Source organism: Bos indicus x Bos taurus, chromosome 13 (genome assembly GCF_003369695.1).
Source record: "Bos indicus x Bos taurus breed Angus x Brahman F1 hybrid chromosome 13, Bos_hybrid_MaternalHap_v2.0, whole genome shotgun sequence".
Classification (NCBI taxonomy): domain Eukaryota; kingdom Metazoa; phylum Chordata; class Mammalia; order Artiodactyla; family Bovidae; genus Bos; species Bos indicus x Bos taurus.
In genome coordinates, this window is record NC_040088.1 from 83,150,879 (window position 1) to 83,172,077 (window position 21,199).

The 21,199-nt window shown below is 37.9% G+C and overlaps 2 pseudogenes; both read left to right on the forward strand.

Annotated features, from left to right (window-relative positions):
* Positions 1-3,157: 3,157 nt before the first annotated feature.
* On the forward strand, positions 3,158-4,084 carry LOC113902842 (annotated as a pseudogene).
* A 7,688-nt stretch (positions 4,085-11,772) lies between these two features.
* Positions 11,773-12,718, forward strand: LOC113902747 (annotated as a pseudogene).
* The last annotated feature ends 8,481 nt before the right edge of the window (positions 12,719-21,199 follow it).

Genomic DNA, 21,199 nt, shown 5'->3' on the forward strand with positions numbered 1-21,199 from the left:
GTAAGGACTATTTATTTCCAAACATTTTCACTACAGATGTATCCCATGCAAATGAAAAATAAACCTTGGGATACAATTAAAGTACAAATCTCAAGAGATCAAAGGTGCTAACTGACCAATTCCTTTATGATATATATTTGTGAATTTAAAAAGAGATTCTGGTATAAAAAGACAGTTTAAGACTAGATTTCTGAAGATAATCCTTTGTCATGAGACTGCTTTATAAAAACACTGAGGACAAAATTAATTCTGAAAACAAAACTAAATTTGAGCTAAAAAATAGATTTGAATTCTTGAGAAGGTACATGCAAATAAACAATCACTTTGCTAATTTGGCTTATATTTTATCCTGTCATTGGAAGGTGATATACGTATTTTCCATAATTGTCATAAAAACTATCAGCATTTTCCCCATCAACTTCCTGATATCATTAGGGACCCATTATGTTAGAAATAGAGCTCTGTGGTAACAGACACAGCAGCAGCGCAAACAGCCACAGATCCAAGCCATCTTATTGGGGATTCATAGAGTTCAGAATTATAGATGGGGAAAATATAGTTATGTGCCAAAAACTGTGATGAATTATGCAAGTATTACACAATGTTTTTTCTTCCTGTTGCTTGATCATAAAACTGAAAAAAGGTGGAAGAGTCGTGAAAGAAATGGGAGTTTCCTTTTGATGACTAAGTCTCAGCTAAGTCTAATTTTATCACCTTCTTCTTTTCATTATTGTGTAGTTAAATGGCAACCCACTCCAGTACTCTCGCCTGGAAAATCCCATGGATGGAGGAGCCTGGTAGGCTACAGTCCATGGGGTCACAAAGAGTCAGACAGGACTGAGTGACTCCACATTTTCCACATGTGTGTTTCACACAGTGAGACAGTTTTTATTTTTATATACCTGCACCTTCCAGTAATCTTTAAGAAAACTGCCTTTAATGACAGCCAAGATGAAATGTCTTCATTGTCTAATGCTAAATAAAGGAATGAATGGATAAATAAATAGGGACACTGTGAGCATGAGAGATACTAAGGGATTAAGTATACTTTATATAACATTAGATTCCTTTGGGTTACTCAAGCAGAGTGCCACATGTCTGAAATAAACTACATTAATATCACACAAGTTTCAGTTTTACTTATTTATCACAAGTTTATGTCAATATAACTAGGCAAATAAGTTCTTTGATTTTTAGTTAAATCACTTTATATTTTATTTTCTGTTTTAAATATAAAAATAATATTCATTTTACCATTTGTAGTCTTATTTGCATCATATTATTGAGTTGAATCCTGCTATTGGCAATGAATTAGTTATTGCCTGATGTTTTAGATAACCAAGTCTTTCATGTTGAAAATAAACCACAGAGACATAACAATATGGCTGCATCATAGACTATGTTCCCCATTTAGAAATGTTCACCAATAGAAAGAAGGGTATGTGATAGGAAAAAAGTATAGAGAATTTTAGTATTAACATGTAAAATAATTAGAATGTGTATTTCCTTTTATATTAATATATAAGTCCTGCACATATGGATGAGTTCTGTTCCTAGAGCACATTAGTAAGTCCAGTTTGTTCATTAAGTCCAAGAAAATTAGCCTAGGTACCCAGCTAACACAATCAGCTATATAGTTTTGTCCTGTAGTAGGTTTATAATAATTTTTGCACAACTAATGCACAAAAAACAAACACAAGGAGAAAGAAAACATTTTTAATCTTACAAAACAGTACCTTGAAAAATGCAGTACTACAGAACAACAGCTGGCATACAGGGGCTGGCACTGAGTGAGCAGGCAAGAAAAGTTACCGACTGAAGGGAAGAGAGGAGCTGGGAGATGGCAGAGCTGAAGATCATCAGCGATAGAAACAGGGCAAGCTGCAACGTCACTCAGGTCTGAGGCTGATGCACAGGTTCTTGTTCCTTGCCGGATTCAGTTCTATACATGAACACCCTCTTGAAAAATCTATCCAGGGGTGTCTGAGTAGTAGCTTTTTTATTCTTGTCATAAATGACATTCTAGCAATGGATTGCATTCTGAACGGCTGCTGCAGCTTTCATGTACCATTCTACATACAGGTCCTGTGCCTCAAAACACTGTCTCCTCAAATAAATAAAATCCCCTTACCATTTCCTGAATCTCTTCTGAGCAGTAGCAGCTACATCACTGCTGCTTTTATGCTTGCTTCCACACAACCTGCACTTGAAATAAAGATACTTCACTACTGTACTCCACATAGCGATGTACAGTAAAATACACAAAAGCACAACCAATTGTAGAGAATGGACAATGTACACCAGACATGTAAACTGAAATGACTGTGTGTGTGTGTGTGTGTGTGTGTGTGTGTGTGTTAGTCACTCAGTTGTGTCCACATCTTTGTGACCCCATGAACTCTAGCTCACCAGGGTCCTCTGTCCATGGGATTCTCCAGGCAAGAATGCTGGAGTGGGTTGCCATGCCCTTCTCCATTATATATATATATATATGTATATATATGATATCTCACTATATGTAAATATTTGCATATGTTTATATATAACATTCTGTAAAATATATATTTTATAAATTATATGCATATATATTTGCAAAATTTAGCAAACTTTATTGAGTCCAAGGAACTATTAGATATGCCCACTGAAGATCTCAGTAAGCACCTAAAACAACCCTGTAAAGTAGTTATTGGCTGTTGAAATCTTATGACTGCCACATAAGGTATCATTACATATCAAAATTTAAATTTCCAGCTGAGCTTCATGTTTTCTAGAGAATAATACATAATCAATTACAGTATGTAAGTTTCTAAGTATATGAATTGAGTCCCAGTAATAGATAAGGGAAGAGGATGTTTTAATCTCTAGAGAAATTTCTTTAAAAAGCAATCCAGATAGATTTGTTTTTTTAGAGTGTAACCAATTCCAGTGAATGTGAACTTGGAATTTTTATTACTGTTTGTTAGTTCTATTTTTTTTAAATTAAAATCATGTACAAATTCTCAATTAACTTGAAGTCATTTAATATTTTCTTCCCATCTGTTACTCTGTTATTATGGGAATCTAGGTCAGTGTTGGTTATCATGCCTTTGGACTTGAATTTCCTCTAACTTTTCTTATCATTTTTCAGCAGAGAAGTCAAGGGTCTGAGTTGACAGAAATGGCTGGAAACAACTTCACGGAGGTGACGTTCTTCATCCTCTCTGGATTTGCAAATCACCCTGAACTACAAGTCATCCTCTTCATGATGTTTCCCTTTATTTATCTCTTCACTGTTTTGGGGAACCTTGGGCTAATTCAGTTAATCAGAATCGACTCTCAGCTCCACACACCTATGTGCTTTTTCCTTAGCAATTTAGCAGTCATTGATATATTTTATACCTCTAGTGTAACACCCAAGGCACTGGCAAATCTCCAGTCAATTCAGAAAACCATCTCCTTCATTGGCTGCTTTATTCAAATGTACTTTCTTGTGGGTTTAGTGTGTAGTGAGTGTTTTCTTCTGGGGTCCATGGCCTATGACCGTTACGTAGCTATATGCAATCCCTTATTGAATTCTGTGGTCATGTCCCAGAATGTGTGCAATAGGTTGGGAGTCATGACTTATATGATCAGCTTCACCAATTCTCTGGTCTCCATCTGTGTGATCAGCAGGTTGGCATTTTGTGATGCCAGCATCAATCACATTTTCTGTGACATCACAGTTCTTCTGGCTCTGTTCCACATGGATGCATTCAGCACAGAAATGATGATCTTTGTTTTAGCCGTCCTCACCCTTCATAGCTCTCTCTTCATCATCACAGTCACCTACATTGCCATCATCTCAGCCATCCTGCAGATCCGGTCTCCATCAGGCAGACAGAAAGCCTTTCCACCTGTGTGTCCCACATGAAGGAGGTGACCATCTTCTATGGGTCCCTGATTTTCACATATTTGCAGCCTGAACACATCCTCCTTGACCCAGGCACAGGTGGCATCCGTATTCTATACCATTCTCATTCCAATGCTGAATCCACTTGTCTGTAGTTTGAGGAACAAAGATGTAAAAAATGCTCTCCTGAAAGCATTTCAAAAACTGTTTCCATGACAAATCTGTGCATGTTGTGAACCCGAAGTGTTTCAGGCATTCAATGGCTCAAAAATTTGGGAACTAATAGAGTAACCTTCAAAAGAATAAGACAAAATAAATGGTAACAGAGTCATGAAATGCAGGAGGTGAATTATCATTTTATTTGTTGATATAGAATACTGGATCACCATGGAAGGAGTTCATTTCAGTACATAAATTATTCAGACATAGACATGCACAGATTTGTAAAGCATCTGAATGGTGGCTAAACCCCACCAGTGATTATGCCATCATACTGCAAAATGTTGAACTATTAAATTGATTTTTCATAAGTTTTGACATGCTGTTTTCTCCACTATCAACAAACTGAGAGTAGAAAATTGTCAGATTAAGAAATGATGACTCAAATGTTATTAACAAGAAATGATTGCTGATTAGCTGAGAAGAAGTGAAAGCATAAATAATAAAAGCAATTATAAATCTGTGGTCAGAAGGGAATGGTTAAGGTTAGAGTTATTAATTTTCATGAGGTGTAAACACAAGTGATAAGAGGACATTGGGTGATACAGAGAGATCTCTTGGTAATATGCATTCATTTTGCCATAAGAGTTAAAATTCTTACAATTTATCTATGAAACCTCATCTTATGAAGTAGAGAATATTTCAAAAACCAGAGTTCCATTTCTTAACAAATACAATGTGCCTATCTAAATTCAAAGACTGAATAAACACTGTGTGTGTATGTGTGTGTGTAGATTAATAAAGCACTCGCTATAGCACAATTCCTGAGGCATTTTGGAGGTTTCTATGGAGATGGTGGCTCAGACGCTAAAGAGTCTGCCTGCAATGCAGGGGACGGGGGTTTGATCCCTAGGTCAGGAAGATCCCCTGGAGAACGGAATGGCCACCCACTCCAGTATTCTTGCTAGAGAATTCCATGGACTGAGGAGCCTGGCAGGCTACAGTCTGGTATCCCAAAGAATTGGATATGACTTACCAACTGAGTACACATGCACATTGACACTAAAAAACTATTAGTTTTGTTGAAAATTCTATTTAAGAAATTATTTCAAAGACATCTGTCATGGTCCGGGCATGGGTTGGAAAAGAACTTCTAGACATGAGACAGAATGAGAGAGAAATAAAGTTTATTAGAGTGGGAGATGCTGTTAGAACAGTGGACCAGATAAAGGGAGAACTAATGTTGAACAGGGATCCTTAGTCCCCTTTTATATCCAGGGTACAAGGAGTGGGATAGCAGTCTGGTGGGTCATTTGCTGATTGGATGAGGTGTGTATACTGGGCGGAGGTGGAGAAGAGTAAGGAAAATACCTTCTCCCCTCCTATGGGATAGGAGGGGAGACAGGTTATATTGCCCAGGAGGACCTGAAATCCATTAATAGTGACAACACTGGGGAGGGAAGGGCGATAAGGGTCCGGTGTTTCTGTTCCTGCATTCCAAGACCCTCCTTGGTTTTATCTGCTCTTTTGTCCTTGGGTCACCACAACATCTTTTATTTATAAATATCTTTTCAAATCACATTTTCCTTAGTGGTTAGGACATTGAAATAAGTGTATACAGAATTATATATTGTATAGGTGATTTTAAGTAATTAAATTCAACTGGTTAGGTATTGTTGAGAAATGTTGCTATTTGGAGCAAAGAAAGTTTTATCCTAAGGTTAAGCAAGGAGGATGTGGTGTTCATGTTCAAAGGGCTTCCCAGGTGGCTAATGGTAAAGGACTCGCTTGCCAATGCAACAAACATAAGAGATGAGAATCCAATCTCTAGGTGGGGAAGATCCCCTAGAGGAGGGCATGACAACCCACTGCAGCATTCTTGTCTGGAGAATACGATGGGCAGACGAGCCGGCAGACTACATTTCATTGCATCACACAGAGTCAGACACGACTGAAGTGAGTTAGCACACATGCACACGTGTTCAAAAGACCCAAACTCCCAGATGATTTTCAAGGAAAATTTTTATAGGCAAAATTTGCAGGGAGTTCTGCAGGATACTTGACCTTCTTCTGATTGTTTGGTGGTGAGGTCACAGGGTGGTATTCCAGGGGTCTGCCTTCTGGTACCAGCCAGTCTGGTGTCGCCGAGCTTGTGCTCAGCCTGAAGTTACCATGCTCCACCTGGGTGGGGCCTTGATTCCTATAGAAGATCTCAGGGACATGCACTGTTATGTGCCTCCCTTGTGGAGGAAGCAGGACACTGGCCCATTACTACACTATTTTTTCTTTCCCCAGGTGCTCACTGACCTAAACAGTTATTGTTTGAATGTACCTTTCAGAACTCAGGAAATGTCAAGGAGGATGAAAACTTTCTTTCTACAAATAGGAAACTGGGGACAAGAAAATGCATTTGTACCTGGGAGGGCCTCACAGGTCCTGCTGGGTTTCAATCACTCTTTCCTTTGATAATCCTCAACTTTGTGGGGAACAGGTGTTGGACAAGGAAGGGAATAACATTTTGGATAGAGATGTTAATCATAAACTCAGCAGAGGAGCTCGGTTTTATGAGGACTTGGTATCAACATGACAAAATAAATTGTCATGATCAAATAAACAAATAAATATTCTGAAAGCATAATCCTAAACTTTAACAAAATGAGCTTCAACATTGGGACATTACTGAACAAGAAGAACTTGCTTCTGGGAATTTTGCAATCACCATGGCTTTACACTGAAGATAACTGAGAGTTTCTCAGTTGGCTTTACTCCCAAAGTTGTCTGTTGGCAACTAAGTTTACACTGGTGTTTTAATTTCTAAAGATTCCTGTTTTAGCAGCACTATTTTTTGATGAACAGAACTGCCCTGCATCAAATGTATAATACATTAAAAAGTAGCTTCTTTATCAACACCAATAAATTATTACCTGAAATTCTTGATGTGTGAGCAAACTTTCCTGTAAGATTCAGTTTTAAATCTGCATAAATATTGATTTCATTATCATGAATCAGCAGAAAATGTATAATAATATTGTAATCCGATGTTTAGTCAAATGGCAACCCACTCCAGTGTTCTTGCCTGGAGAATCCCAGGGACAGCGGAGCCTGGTGGGCTGTCATCTATGGGGTTGCACAGAGTCGGACATGACTGGAGCGACTTAGCAGCAGCAGACCCTTTTTAGAGTCTTCTTCATCTTGGGCAAATAATCCTCAATGAAATAGTTAATATTTGATGAACATTTCTGGAGGGGCAGAAATTACTTTGCTGACAAAGGTTTGTATAGTCAAAGCTATGGTTTTTCCAGTAGTTATCTGTGAATGTGAGAATTGAACCATAAAGAAGGCTGAAAAACAAAAAATCAATGCTTTTAAAGTGTGGTATTGGAGAAGACTCTTAAGAGTCCCTTGGACTGCAAGGAGATCAAACCAGTCAACTCTAAAGGAAATAATTCCTGAATATTCATTGGAAGGACTGATGCTGAAGTTGAAGCTCCAATACTTTGGCCACCTTCTGTGAAGAGCCTACTCGTTAGAAAAGACTCTGATGCTGGGAAACATTGAAGGCAGGAGGAGAAGGGGACAACAGAGGATGAGATGTTTGGATGGCATCACCAATTCAGTGGAAATGAGTTTGAGCAAACTCCAGCTGATGGTGAAGGACAAGGAAGCCTGGCAAGCTACAGCCCTTGGGGTCACAAAGAGTCGGACATGACTCAGTGACTGAACTGAACTCTGGAGGAGAGTTGGTCAGGGGGTATCAGTCAATGCATAAGGCCTTTAATTATGGGATTTATGAAAGGCTAGCATAAAATCAGTCACATTATATTATGAAATTTTAGTTATAAAATGCAGATGGATACTGACTATATAGTATAAGTATGCAAATATAGAAGAATACAATTAAGCATTCAATGAACAAAAATAGCTCAGACATTGACCAAAATTTGAGTTTGTTTTCATATAATTTTTGAATTTTGTTATGTATTTGTTTTATTTTTGTACATGCTATATTTTAGTATGTGGTGGTTATCTTTAGAAATCACAAGCGGTGCTGGGAAAACTGGTCAATCACTTGTAAAAAAAAATGAAACTAGAACACTTTCTCATACCATACACAAAAATAAACTCAAAATGGATTAAAGATCTAAATGTAAGACCAGAAACTATAGCACTCCTAGAGGAGAACATAGGCAAAACACTCTCCGACATAAATCACAGCAGGATCCTCTATGACCCACATCACAGAATATTGGAAATAAAAGCAAAAATAAACAAATGGACCTAATTAAAATTAAAAGCTTCTGAACAACAAAGGAAACTATAAGAAAGGTGAAAAGACAGCCTTTAGAAAGGGAGAAAATAATAGCAAATGAAGCAACTGACAAACAACTAGTCTCAAAAATATACAAGCAACTCCTGCAGCTCAATTACAGAAAAATAAATGATGCAATCAAAAAATGGGTCAAAGAACTAAACAGACATTTCTCCAGAGAAGACATACAGATAGCTAACAAACACATGAAAAGATGCTCAACATCACTCACTATCAGAGAAATGCAAATCAAAACCACAAAGAGGTACCATTTCACACCACTCAGAATGGCTGCGATCCAAAAGTCTACAAGCAATAAATGCTGGAGAGGGTGTGGAGAAAAGGGAACTCTCTTACACTGTTGGTGGGAATGAAAACTAGTACAGCCACTATGGAGAACAGTGTGGAGATTCCCTAAAAAACTGGAAATAGAACTGCCTTATCCAACTAGTCCATTCTGAAGGAGATCAGCCCTGGGATTTCTTTGGAAGGAATGATGCAAAAGCTGAAACTCCAGTACTTTGGCCACCTCATGTGAAGAGTTGACTCATTGGAAAAGAGTCTGATGCTGGGAGGGATTGGGGGCAGGGGGAGAAGGGGACGACAGAGGATGAGATGGCTGTATGGCATCACTGACTCAATGGACGTGAGTCTGAGTGAACTCCGGGAGTTGGTGATGGACAGGAAGGCCTTGTGTGCTGCGATTCATGGGGTCACAAAGAGTTGGAGATGACTGAGTGACTGATCTGATCTGATCTGATATGACCCAGCAATCCCACTGCTCGGCATACACACCGAGGAAACCAGAATTGAAAGAGACACGTGTACCCCAATGTTCACCACAGCACTGTTTATAATAGCCAGGACATGGAAGCAACCTAGATGTTCATCAGCAGATGAATGAATAAGAAAGCTGTGGTACATATACACAATGGAGTATTACTCAGCCATTAAAAAGAATACATTTGAATCAGTTCTAATGAGGTGGATGAAACTGGAGCCTATTATACAGAGTGAAGTAAGCCAGAAAGAAAAACACCAATACAGTATACTAACGCATATATATGGAATTTAGAAAGATGGTAATGATAACCTTGTTTGCGAGAGAACAAAAGAGACACAGATGTACAGAACAGTCTTTTGGACTCTGTGGGAGAGGAAGAGGGTGGGATGATTTGGGAGAATGGCATTGAAACATGCATAATATCGTATAAGAAACAAATCACCAGTCCAGGTTCGATGCAGGATACAGGATGCTTGGGGCTGGTGCACTGGGATGAACCAGAGGGATGGGATGGGGAGGGAGGTGGGAGGGGGGTTCAGGATGGGGAACACGTGTACACCCGTGGCAGATTCATGTTGATGTATGGCAAAACCAACACAATATTGTAAAGTTAAAAAAAAAGTGAAAAAATAAAAATAATAAAAATAAGAATCAAATAGCTAGTAAAAAAGAAAGAAAGAAAGAAATCATTTTTTTTACCACAAAACACACACATGCATAGAAGAGTACAAGGGAACTTTTGGAGCTGATGATGGCTAGGTTTAGAACCTTGAATGTGGTGATGGCATTTGGATATATGCAGATGTCCAAATTCACTAATAAATATATAGTAAATGTGTGTAGATCTTCTTGTATCAATTATATTTCAGGAGAAGGCAATGGCAACCCACTCCAGTGTTCTTGCCTGGAGAATCCCAGGAAGCCTGGTGGGCTGCCATCTATGGGGTCGCACAGAGTCAGACACGACTGAAGGGACTTAGCAGCAGCAGCAGCAGCAGCAGCAAAGCTTAAAAAATCAGTTCTGATCACCCCTAAAGGAATTTTCTTTTTCATATTTGGAGATTTCATTTTGTATCTAATGGACATATTTACTCTTAGCATAGTGTCACACATATATTTGAATATAAACTATAAATATAACATTTCATTGTAAAAAATGTATCTTTCCATCCCTGATGGTTACAGTCATAGATTAATCATTTCTCTAGAAATGATTACTCTACCACCACTGGAATAAATTTAAATATCACAAAGGAAAACTAAAGCATTTGGCTCTTCATTGTGTGGCTCCTAAGGGAAAATACAACCAGCTTTTCAAAACTTAGCACAGCTGCATTTAGTCCTTGAACTCTTGTCCTAGGAGATACACAAAGCAATCTTTGATGGAGATTGTTCCATAGGGATGACCAGATGTTGCCTAACCACCAATATCCAGTATATGAGGTTCCCTGGAATTATCAGGATGAGAGGCAAGGCATATTCTACTCTGTGTTCACATGCAGTTAGATCCCTGATATTCTTTTTAGACAAAACTTCCTGACAAATTTTACATTTGAACACAAGTTGAACAAAATTTCTATGTTGATTTACTTTTCCCACAGAATGCAACAAAATGAGAGAACAAAAATTTAAAAATAACTAATCAAAAATATTATGTTACAGAAATTTTCAGCTGAAATGGTCTTCATATTTTATTCATGAGGGAAACTTCGTCATACTTCTAGTCAGATAATATTGGAAATAGTTGTTCCTCCACCAACTTTGGCTGCTGGTAAATATTATTTTGAAAATCAGAAAGTTTTAGTTAGGTTCAAATAAAACAAGGACATTAGAGAAGTATGCATGCAGATATCATTTAACCTTAACCTAGGTACTCCCAGGGCTTGTGAAAGACAACACTGATGTAATCAGGATCTGCATGAAATGTGTGTATTTTAGAAATATAATTTTTGTAGAAATTTGATTTTGAATATCAAGTTATTTAAATACATATTTTTTGGAAATTAATGCTAATATGTGGTCTAGCATTTTTAATACACCCTACTGAAATCCAAAGGTTGAAATTTATATTTCATTAGTATTAAATCATATTGGAAAAAAAGAATTGTGCATTATGTATTGAAACAATTCTTTCATTATTGTTTTATATCCAGCATTTGTTTTTCAGGGTTGCTGAAATTAATTATGAATAAGATTTTGTACTATGGGCATACACTGTGTGATCAATCTATCTTCATAGAATTACTGAGACAACATGTACTAGCTCTGACTCTGGATAAATTACCTAAATTCTCTATGTACTTTTTTTCATCTAAAATATGTGACTAATATTAGTATCTATGGTATAACTTTCTCAGTGGAATTAAATGCTTTAATAAAGTGAAATGTTTAGAATATTACAAGGCTATTTCTAATTTTCCAATACAGTAGCTTTTAGTACATTGTATGTAAATGTCAATTTATACACATTTCTATATTTAGCAATCAAGTAAAGATTTTTCTCTTCATACTTGATATACTCCTCAATATTTTCCCTTTTCTGTAAAAGGTAATAGAAATACGTCATGTTGTTCATGGAAACACAAATCTTTTTTGCAGTGATTCCTGCTAAGAATCAACTGATTTCTCAGCAGTTTAGAGCATTTGAACACTATGGGCAGAAGGAATATCACTCACGTGTCTGACTTCATCCTCATGGGACTGACAGACTCTGAAGCGATCCAGCTGATCCTCTTCACCCTTTCTCCTGATATACCTGATCACTGTGCTGGGCAATGCAGGAATGATGTTGATAATCTGCCTCAATCTCCATCCTCACACCCCCATGTATTTTTTCCTCAGTCACCTGTCATTTCTTGACCTCAGTTTCTCAACAGCTGTCACCCCTAAAACTTTAGACAACTTACTGACTTCCAACAGGTATATTTCATACCTTAACTGCTTCATCCAGATGAATTGTTTTGTCTTCGTGGTGTCACTGAATGTGTTCTTCTCTCATCCATGGCCTATGATTGCTATGTAGCCATCTGCAACCCTCTGCATTACCCAGCTATTATGTCCACCAGACGTTGCTGCTCTCTTATCTTTTGATCCTTCTTGATTGGCTTCATGGACACCTTTGTCAATGTGCTTTTCTTGAGCAGGTTGCATTTCTGTGACTCTAGTGTAATCTAGCACTTTTTTTCTGTGATGCAACCCCAATTTTAGCCCTGTCCTGCACTGACACACATTATATCGAAATCACAATATCCATTTCTGCTGGCTCAACCCTAGTGTGTCTCTTTTCACAATATCTGTGTCCTATGCGTCCATCCTGTACACTGTCCTGAAAATTACTTCCACTTCAGGGAAGCAAAAAGCCTTCTCTACCTGTGCCTCCCATCTCCTGTCATTCACCATCTTTTACGGTACTACAATTTTACTTACATAAAACCAAGTAAGCCCTACTCTTTGGGAAAGGATCAAGTGGCTTCTGTTTTTTATAGCATTGTCATCCCCTTGCTGAATCCGCTCATATACAGTCTTTGAAATAAAGAAGTAAAAAAATGCTCTCAGTAGAGTCTTACAGAAGAGAAAGAGATCCAAACAATTAAAGTAACTGATCCTGAACTTTTAAGCTCTTCTGTTTTTTTTTTGTCCCTATAGTGTATTTCCTTGCTCTTTCTCCAAAAACAAATAGAAGTATTTATTTATTTATTCTAATGATCCATCCTTTGCTTGAATAAACACAATCTCAGGCCTTTCTAAGAATATGACTTTAGAAATCTACATCATAATTGGAAACCATGAAACACGTTTAAACCATGGTCTCCATATGTATGGTTTTAAGGACACCTGATTCACAAAATGAAAAGTATAGTTGTCAGTTTTTAAAGTGTGCTGTACAAATCCCCAAGCATAATCAAACTTTAGAGAATTTTATGATTGAAAAGAGCTCCATTGTGGGAAAAATGATAGCGGTTTCAGAAATAATTTCCTTTACTTGATGGAGAAGCAAGATAGCAGAGTGATTATGAGTACTTGGTTGGAAACCAAATGTTCAAGGATTTAGATTCCAAACCTTCTACGCAGTTGCCTGTAGAATGCTTTAAAAAAAATCACTGAAACTTTAAGTTTCAAGTTCCTAAACTGCACAGATAAATAACAATTCCAGCTCCAAAGAGTTACTGTAAAGATTAAATCAGTTAATTGATGTTAACTTTTTAAGGCCACACTAATAAATATTGGCTATTATCATCAGAACATTCACATCCCTGCAGTATTTTAACTGCCCAATGCCTTTTTCTTAACAAATATTCACGTGTAGTTTTATGAATTAGCTTTGGTTGATTTAAAGGACAAACACACACACACACACACACACACACACACACACAAACTAAATAAAAACTTAGCATTTCACAATTTTGCATTTAGAATGGAATGTGTTAAAATTAGAGATATTTGAAAAACTTAAGAAATTGAAATGGCTAAGAAGTTATTCAGGGTTTTGTATATGTTCTTCTCGATTGATAGTTTTTTTTTTTTTTTTTTTGTAATTTGAGGCTAATTACTTTACAGTATTTTGGTGGTTTTTTCCATAATGTGACATGAATCAGCCATGGGTGTACATGTGTCCCCCATCCTGAAACCCCTCCCACTCCCCTCCCCATCCCATCCCTCAGGTTGTCCCAGTGCACTGGCTTTGAATGCCCTGTTGCATGCATAGAATTTGGACTGGTGACCTATTTCACATATGGTCATATACATGTTTCAATGCTATTCTATCAAATCATCCCACCGTCACCTTCTCCCACAGAGTCCAAAAGTCTGTTCTTTACCTCTGTGTCTCTTTTGCTGTCTCGCATACAGGGTCATCGTTACCATCTTTCTAAATTCCATATATATATATCAGGTCAGATCAGATCAGATCAGTCACTCACTTGTGTCCGACTCTTTGCGCCCCCATGAATCCCAGCACGCCAGGCCTCCCTGTCCATCACCAACTCCCGGAGGTCACTGAGACTCACGTCCATTGAGTCAGTGATGCCATCCAGCCATCTCATCCTCTGTCATCCCCTTCTCCTCCTGCCCCCAATCCCTCCCACCATCAGAGTCTTTTCCAATGAGTCAACTCTTTGCATGAGGTGGCCAAAGTACTGGAGTTTCAGTTTTTGCATCATTCCTTCCAAAGAAATCCCAGGGCTGATCTCCTTCAGAATGGACTGGTTGGATCTCCTTGCAGTCCAAGGACTCTCAAGAGTCTTCTCCAACACCACAGTTCAAAAGCATCAATTCTTCGGCACTCAGCTTTCTTCACAGTCCAACTCTCACATCCATACATGACCACAGGAGAAACCATAGCCTTGACTAGACGAGGAAGCAACAGTTAGAACTGGACATGGAACAACAGACTGGTTCCAAATAGGAAAAGGAGCTCGTCAAGGCTGTATATTGTCACCCTGTTTATTTAACTTCTATGCAGAGTACATCATGAGAAATGCTGGACTGGAAGAAACACAAGCTGGAATCAAGATTGCCGGGAGAAATATCAATAACCTCAGATATGTAGATGACACGACCCTTATGGCAGAAAGTGAAGAGGAACTCAAAAGCCTCTTGATGAAAGTGAAAGTGGAGAGTGAAAAAGTTGGCTTAAAACTCAACATTCAGAAAACAAAGATCATGACATCCGGTCCCACCACTTCATGGGAAATAGATGGGGAAACAGTGTCAGACTTTATTTTTCTGGGCTCCAAAATCACTACAGATGGTGACTGCAGCCATAAAATTAAAAGATGCTTACTCCTTGGAAGGAAAGTTATGACCAACCTAGATAGCATATTCAAAAGCAGAGACATTACTTTGCCATATATATATATATATATATGTTAATATACTGTATTGGTGCTTTTCTTTCTGACTTATTTCACTCTGCTTAATAGGCTCAAGTTTCATCCACCTCATTAGAACTGAGGTAAAAAATGCATAAAAAATGTATTATTTTTAATAGCTGAGTAATATTTCATTGTGTATATGTGCCACAGCTTTCTTAGTTGCTTCCATGTCCTAGCTATTGTAAACAGATCGATAATTTTAAATATATATATATATATATATGGGTATGTGTATGTTTATTATGTATATGTACAATATTCATATCATTTCCTACGTCCTTTTTTTGTGGTTTTCTGTGCACACTTACAAGTTTAATCTTCGATTTTTCCTTTATCATTGAAATCTAAGAGGACTGTTTGGTTCATGGGAGGATCTAGATTCTCATTTTGCAGTGTTTGGACACGAAATATTTGTAAATTTATTAAGTTAAAGTTCTGCATGCAGTGTTATCACTTTTATGGCTCCCGGAATATATCAATTCTATTTTATTAATATTTATTTTTTATTGATGTATAATTGTTTTGCAATGTTGTGTTAGTTTCTGCTGTACAACAAAGTGAATTAGCTATAAGTATACATATACTCCTTCACTCTTGGATTGGCATCCCCTTCCTAACTGAAAATATTCTATAAGGCTACCTTTCTGTTACAGGTCAATAAGCTTCAATAAATGCATCTTTGTTGAAGTTCTGTGTATTTTAAAACATTACTGCCTTTCTCCTGATTTCTTTAGGTTTGATATGATTATTTTAAAAAAAATTCTTAATCTAAATGCTTGGTTCATCTAATTTTTTTTTTTTTTTTAAACAGAGAAAAGTTATAAAGCTACCAATTTGCAATGAATTCAGAAGCTCTGGTAACCCATAATATTTAATCATTTATAATACTAAAATTTCTTATATTTTAAAGCTTTTCTTGTACATAACCTTGAATTGCAATTTTAATTTTCTCTATTGAAAGCTTATTTCAGAATACATTTTTTATTTTCCAGGTATTTCATATTTCTTGTATAAACTTTTGTAACTACATATATCATTTTACTCAAACATCAGTGGTTATAAAAAGTTTGTTATTTGAAATTTAGATTGCTTTCTATGTAAAACAATCTTTGACTTTTGTAAATATTTTTAAATGTTAAAAATAAAATGCATGAGCATAAACTTTTTTAGGAAATAGTGTAAATTATTTGTATTAGTTCAAAACTCTCAACAAATTCAAATGTTTTATTTATTTATTTATTTTTTTTCTAATTTTATTTTATTTTTAAACTTTACATAATTGTATTAGTTTTGCCAAATATCAAAATGAATCCACCACAGGTATACATGTGTTCCCCATCCCGAACCCTCCTCCCTCCTCCCTCCCCATACCATCCCTCTGGGCCGTCCCAGTGCACCAGCCCCAAGCACCTATGGATAGATCAACTAAACAGAAAATTAACAAGGAAACACAAACTTTAAACGATACAATAGACCAGTTAGACCTAATTGATATCTATAGGACATTTCATCCCAAAACAATGAATTTCACCTTTATCTCAAGGGCTAACAATTTCTATTCACTATCCAGGATAATCCTTACCATAGTCTGTCGGGAGCCGCATGAGGCATTACTGAAAAAATGGAGGCACGGTCCCCAGCCCCCTCTCCTCATTCCGCAGGCAAGGATCCTGGGATGAAGGAGTTAGGCCTTGTAATTCTGACTTGTCTTTTCCTCTCCTTGGCTGAAAAGGAATATTAAGGTGCTTATTGTTCTTGAGAGGAGCATGAGAAGGCAAAAAGCCTTCTGTAGCATTGCTCAGAAAATAATTCATAAAGTTAATTATTGACATTTGTTCTAGGACTTTTACAAAAGAGTGTTCCAGGATGAGCACATAGGCCATAGCTTGAGGCCATGGGAGGGATTGATATCTGAAGCCTATTTGTGAGGAGAATGTTTATGGCAAAGGAGTTTACTGAATTTAGGGCTTAGAAATAATTAAAATAGTTAGAAGTTAAAGATTTAAGGAATGTTGTAAAGTTAGCATATTTTACTATAGCTTATAGAAGTTAGGAATTTTTAGAGACACTATAGCTAGAAGCCTTTGTAAGATATAGTGAGCTCAGGATATTAGGAGCAAACAGGATTTAGGATAAGTAGTAAACTGAGGAATGTAGCATGAGCTACAATGTAATGACAAGTTAACTATAGGACACATTAGAGGAGGTAGATAATAGATGATAAGGCTGATTCCGAGAGAATCACTGAAGCAGGAACTCTGTTTGAAGAGCAACAATAATTTATGGAGATAATAAATATGGGAAGGGGTAACTTAAAATGTCAAACTTCTGGCCTAATGTTTTTGTAAAAGTATAAAAGAGAATCTTAAACTTGGAATAAACAGGCAGTCCATAGAAAAATGAGAGGCTGTCTCATTGGCCAACACCGTCATCTCTTCAGGTTGAATCTCTGGTTGCTGGAGTTGGACTCTGGCAATAGTCCTAAGAAGTAGGTATGATCTTATTCCCTTTTTCTGATGAGGAAATTATAGCTGCAAGAATGCAGAGAGGTTAAGTAACATGCCCAAAGTTATACCACCAAGGAGCTTCCCAGGTGGCACTAGTGGTAAAGAACCTGTGATGCAGGTTTGATTCCTGGATTGGGAAGATCCCTTGGAGGAGCGAGTGGCAATCCACTCCAGTATTTTTGCCTGGAGAATCCCATAGGCAGATGAATCTGGTGGGCTACAGTCCACAGGGTCGCAAAGAGTCGGACAAGACTGAAGTGACTTAGTATGGATGCATACCACCAATAATAGAATAAGGATAAAAAACCTCAACATTTCTGACTTCAAAGCCTGTGTTACAAGATGATGGTGCTTTAGGCCTGAGTCTGTATACAAGCAGTAGAGGAAAATCCCTGTGGTGAGGACGATACTGACTTTATGTAGCAAAGAGAGAATAGTTGATGGAACCAGGTCTAAAGGAAAGATATTAGCTTATTAAAAAAAAAAAAAAAAACAAAACAAAACAGAGTGCCTATTTTGGGACTTCTCTTTGTCTAAAGCCAGGTATGTACCCAGATGTCAGCTGAAGTAGCATTCTCTTTTGAGATTTAAGTAAAATTGGCTTGTCTCTATTCTGTATACACTGGGGAGTTCAGTGCCTACTCCAAGATCTCTGTTAATTCCTGGGAGGTGATCTTATGGTTTGTTTGGCTTTTGCATTTCTGCTTCCACTAAATTTTATTTATTTCTCTTTGATCTTCATTGTGGCATGTGGACTCTAGTTCCCTGACCAGGGATGGAACCTGGAGTCCCCTGCTTTGGGAACAGGGAGTCCTAACCACAGGATAGGACCACCAGCAAAGTCCGAAATTCTTCATCTTGCTTGTACTTCAGTTCCCATGTTCCTATTCCTTGGTCTCATGTTGACCCAGTTGTAGAACTCAGACCTACCCTGGAACTTTTTTCTTGGAATTTCCCCAAAATCACTCACACGAGCATTTGTGCATGTGTCAGGTATTACTGAGGGCTTAGGGGATTTTATATCCTTAGCAACACAACAATGTAAAGTCCAATAATAGATATTTCTATCTTAAACATACTTTCAGTTCCCTGATCCCTGGAGCTCTCTCCCTAAGCTTGAGCCTCTCACATTGTGATTTGAGCCTCATCTCTCTTTACCGCCTCATCCACCCCATTTCATCCCAGTCTTCATTTTATTGGTCTCTCTCTCTATCTTTTTTCAAGTGTAAATCTGTTTAGCTCTTTGTTTCAGTTTTATTGTAAGGCTAGCTCTCTTCTTTCATATTTCATATGTTCATATCAAGTACTTTCCTCAATAAGGCATTTTCTGTCCCTAAGAGGAGCCCTGGCATCAACTGCTAAAATAATAATTTTGCACCCCAATGTTTATGTTGTTGTTGTTCAGTCTCCAAGTCATGTCTGACTCTTTGTGACACCAAGGACTGCAGCACTCCAGGCCTCCCTGTCCCTCACCATCTCCTGGAGTTTGCCCAAGTTCATGTCCATTGAATTGGTGATGCTATCCACCAATATTTATAGATAGGTTTAAAAGTTGGAAGAGGGAATTTAGAAGAGATCTGTCTGACTTGCCTTCTTAGTGCAGTGGGCAGCCCATCAGTCTCATAAAAGAGATTCTGTCTGTTGCTTCTGTTTTCTCTGTGAATATAAGACATGCTCCTCTGTTGAGATACGGATGGGCCTAGTTAGGATCTGACAGCCACGATGAGGGATTCTGTCAATAGAAATTAACCACATTTCTAAAATATTATAAAATACTATATTTACATAGGACAGTTCCTTTAACTAAAGCCTGCAGACTTATAAAACTGATTGCTTTGCTAGAGCTGGATTTTTTAGTTTACTGAGTACTCTGGTCAACATGAAAGAAGTAGAAAAAGCAACAGAGAAGGAAGAAGTCAATGTATGCAAACTGAAGCCAGGATAATGGACATCATAGACCTGGCTAATCCTTTCTCTCTCCCAACATCTACATGAATACATGTTAAGCAGTTGTGGCATTGCGCTGGGGCCAGAGATCTGTTCATCTTGCAGCCGAAAAAGGAGTTGCATGAGTTATTTATTGTTCCGTAACACATTACCTCACACTTCATCATTTAATACACAGCTGTTTATTATATCTCAGTGTCTGTAGGTCAGGGATTCAGCAGCTGCCTAGCTGGGCAGTTCTGGCTCAGGGTCTTCCATGAGGCTGCATTCATCCAAAGGCTTGACGGGCTGAGAGGTCTGCTCCCAGTGTCACTCACCTGGCTGTGGGCAGGAAGCCTCAGTTCCCATTACAAGGACCTCTCTGTCGTGTTACTTGTGACATGGCAGCTGGCTTCTTGCAGAGAGAGGGATGGAAGAATGAAAGAGCAACCATGTGACAGCTGAACAGCCTTGTATGACTTATCTCAGGAGTGATGTGCCATCATTTTTCCTGTGTTCTCTTGGTCATACAGACAATCCCTGGTACCGTGTCGGAGGGGCCCACAAGGGTGTGTATACCAGGAGGCAGGGATCACTAAAGACGTATTGGAAGCCTGCTAGCACAGGAGTCTTTCCACAAAAGTTTTTTAAGTGTGTCTGTGTGGGCTCATGCTTAACTCATTTTTAAAATTGAGATATAATTGCTTTACAGTGTTTTGTTTCTGCTATACAACAAAGTGAATCAGCCATATATGTGTATATATACCCCCTCCCTCTTGAACTTTCTTCCTGCCACCCTCCATTCCACACCCCTAGGTCATCACAGAGCATGCAGCTGAGCTTCCTGTGCGATACAACAGCTTCCCACTAATTGTCTGTTTGACACATGGTAGCTGTACATATGTCAATCCCAATCTCCCAGTTCATTCCATCCCCTCCTCCCTCCCACTCATGTCCACACATCCTTACTCTACATCTGCATCTCTATTCCTGCCCTGAAAATAGGTTCATCTCATGAAGGAGTATATTTAGCTAATTGACTTTTGGATTTACTGGACTAGTAAGATATAAAATAACTGGTAATTGTGGGGGCAAAATAGGTATGTTTCAGTGTTTTGTCACATGAGGAAGATAAAAAACTGCCATTTACCATTACTATAATTCCATAAAAATACCTTTTAACACAAGAAAAGGGAAAGGACACAATCTCAAAGTAAAGGACAAATAAACTGTAAGAATAATAAAAATAATGCTCAAACAACTGCACAGTTGCACTCTTCTCACACGCTAGTAAAGTAATGCTCAAAATTCTCCAAGCCAGGCTCCAGCAATACATGAACCGTGAACTTCCAGATGTTCAAGCTGGTTTTAGACAAGGCAGAGGAACCAGAGATCAAATTGCCAACATGCGCTGGATCATGGAAAAAGCAGGAGAGTTCCAGAAAAACATCTATTTCTGCTTTATTGACTATGCCAAAGCCTTTGATTGTGTGGATCACAATAAACTGGAAAATTCTGAAAGAGATGGGAATACCAGGCCACCTGACCTGCTTCTTGAGAAACCTGTATGCAGGTCAGGAAGCAACAGTTAGAACTGGACATGGAACAACAGACTGGTTCCAAATAGGAAAAGGAGTACGTCAAGGCTGTATATTGTCACCCTGCTTATTTAACTTATATGCAGAGTACATCATGAGAAACGCTGGACTGGAAGAAACACAAGCTGGAATCAAGATTGCCAGGAGAAATATCAATAACCTCAGATATGCA